Source organism: Chaetura pelagica, unplaced genomic scaffold (genome assembly GCF_000747805.2).
Source record: "Chaetura pelagica isolate M959 unplaced genomic scaffold, ChaPel_1.0 scaffold215, whole genome shotgun sequence".
Classification (NCBI taxonomy): Eukaryota; Metazoa; Chordata; class Aves; order Apodiformes; family Apodidae; genus Chaetura; species Chaetura pelagica.
Window position 1 is genome coordinate 437,457 of NW_009953206.1, and position 3,179 is coordinate 440,635.

Genomic DNA, 3,179 nt, shown 5'->3' on the forward strand with positions numbered 1-3,179 from the left:
CAGGAAGGAAAATGACCACATGGAAGGGGGGTTAATGCAGGGGTAGGGGACAAAGAGTAAGTGCTCTTTGTTAACTGATGGATTTACCTTTGAGTTGGTCATAGCCTGAGCAGTGTGGTATGAGAAGCAACAGGCAAGTCATGCTGCATATCCCAGGGGGCTTTTAATGCATCTTTTAATTTATATTTCTAGCCAAACATAATTGTATGGTTTATTGTAGCCCTGTAAATAGTCAGATTTCTTGAACACTGCTCCTGATCTTGCATCCTCTACATGCTTTCTGTACCACAGCTACATCTTTTCATATTTTCTGCATGGGATTAGAGAAAGGCAGCAATGGATTGCCATCACAGATTGATCTAATGGCCAGAGTAAGGGTTAGGAACTCCTCCAGACAGCCTGCAGGAGAAGACCTGAATGGCTTATTTTCCATATTCTAGCTGTTTTGGCTGTACTGCAGCCACTGCCTCTGGCATGTGTGTATCTAAACTACCTTTAAACTTACTAGCTTCCCTACTGATCTTAGCCTGGCTTCAGAAGTGGTCTGAGTTCAGCCTACTTGACAAGCTGTGTAAGAGCTCAGGAAGCATAGTTGTTATTTGCCCTGGAGCACTTCTATCTTTCCAAGGCCACATGGATTTTTAAAATTTGTTACTACAGTACTGCCTAGTTGTATACAGACATCAAAAAATGTTCATCCATTGTCCTTTTTGGGATTTTGGGAAGTGATAGGGTCTTCATGGAGTAGAAAACAGGGAGAGTTAAGAGATTATTTTCACTTACACTTTTTTTAATACCAGTCTCTGCTCTGATCAGCCTTGGTGTGCCAGTGCTTTCTTCACCCTGATCTCTGAATATAAATGAATTCACAGCTTGTATCTGGAGCAGAGCAGAAATGGGAGGCATGTCCTCAGTCCCCCCAGGGCAGGTGTCCCTGCTATCACTGGGCCAGCAGCTGGTGACACAGGAACCACTGGTCTCATGGAATGTGGGAAGTGAGGACCTTCCAGGTCCTCTCTGCCAGATGTTCTCATGTGGCAAACAGCCCTAGGGATGTCCTGACCTGTGTTTGTCACAGCAGGCACAGCACGTGGGTGACACACAAACCCCACTGGGAGCAGTAAATGTTTGGACCTTTGGAAAAAGGATGGTGATGGTTTTGTTTGCTTCCAGGCTGGTGAAACACAACTTCCGTGGTCTGCATTTCTTCTCCCAGGTCAGGACCAGATGAGGGGCAGCTGCTGACCTTGGTACCTGCCCTCATGAACTGCTTTTGCTCTGGATTGACATCCGTGGAGGTAAGTCATTATCATAATAGAAGTCATTATCATACCTGTTCAGTCTTTGAGTTTGCCTTTTGAGATTCCTGGTTAAAATAAATCAAGAATTAGGTTCCTTCAGAATTCTTAGCCAAAGGCAGCTGGGCCTCCATTCAGACCAGTGTTCACATGTGACTGACAGTGGTAGGGCTGGAACAGAGACCAAGAGGTTTGACAGGACACTGTCAGACCCTCTTTGGTGAGGGTTTTCAGTGACTCTGGCAGATTGTGGCCTCCTGGGCCATGAAGTGCTTGCCCAGGGCAGGTTGGCAGTACTGAAGCCCCATGGCTGCTGTAAAACACCCAGGTACAACGTTCCATGATCTAGTGTCACTTGGTGGTGTATGATTTCCTTTCCAATCACTTTGTTGCCTTTGGTACCTGCTGCCCTGCAACTGGAAACCCATTTCCTGCCCTTTCATCCTCAGCCTTTCTGATCTCTGTGTGTCAGGGTTGCTGGTGGGGATTTTATCTATTTCTGTGTCCTTGTCTCAGGCAGCTTTTGTCTCTCTGCTTCCACTTCCTGAACCTGCAGCTGGGCTGCTCATCAACAAGGTCACATTTTGGTGCACGTTGTTTTCAGGAGGCTGCAGGAAGAATGGTTGGTCTGGGGGAGATGGGGATTTTCCAAGTCAGGAAGGAAAGATGAAGGTAGAATGAGAGCCCGAGAAACCAGGTTTATTTGGAGAAAGAAGAATGGAGGCTAAGGTTGGAGGCAGGATTTGGGACTCTTAAGACATTTTCTGGGTGTATCTCACGTTTCCCCAGATGTGTCTTTGCTGGTGTCACAGCAGGAGGCCCCGAGCATTGGTTAAATGACTGTGAATGCTCCTCGCCCCTTGAAATTCTGGTTCAAGTAGACAATAAGTGTAAAACCCTCTGCACTTTGCCAGCTCCTTTCTCAGAGTGAAAGCAACACTCTGCTCACCTGCTCCAGAAATTCACCTCACTTACAAGAGACACGTTGGGAAAGGGTTTTGGGCCTCAGAAAGTTGGAAAACCCAAGTGGGTTTATCTGAGCCAACTTCATGCTGCTTAAGATACTATATATCCTGTTTTAGATACTACATATCCTGCTTTAGATGTTCTATATCCTGCCCTGCTTCAAGTGTGCCAGCCACCCTTTTTCTTCCCAAAGCAACAATCAGGGAAGGAAGCTCCAGTTTTAATACGAGGAGAGAAAAATGAGGTAGCACAGCCCAGATCTTTACAAGGGGTCTTGGTCACAATGGAACGACGACGTTTGTTCCTTATTTTAAGAAATGAAGTCACCATCTCTAGTCACACTGAGGGTGCCTGGTGGGGGGGTGTGCAGTTCCTCCCTCTCCCCTGGCACGAAGGGATGTGACAAAGCACCAGGATTGGCTCCAGAGCTGTCTCCAAGGCATGGAGCTGGGAATCACGTCACTGCTCTGGGTAGTGACCTGCTGGTGGCTGCTTCCTGGGAGGAAAGGAAAGGCAGGAAGGAAAAAACAACAGCAGCTTGTCAAAAAAAAGTTCCACACATGCAAAAAAAGGAACAAGAAAAAAAAAAAAAAAGGGAAATAAAAGGAAAACATGAATCAGAAGAGCTGGTTTCGATCAGGACAGAATTCCACAGAGCCACGAGGCACTGACCTGTGCAGCAGGAGCTGCTGGGTGTTGGGGATTTGTTGTGGAACAGTTTGGCTCAATCGGATGCAAAGTGAGGACATTCCTGGTTCCCTTTGCTGAGCTGCTTTGGAGGAGCCCCCTGAGCCCGGCCCTGCGGCCGCAGCACGGCGGGTGCCTGCTCACAGGGAGCCCAGCTGTGCTTAGGGAGTAACTGGTCCTTGTGGTGTCCCAGGGCAGCCCGGGCTCGGCGGGGTGAGAGCGCTGGAC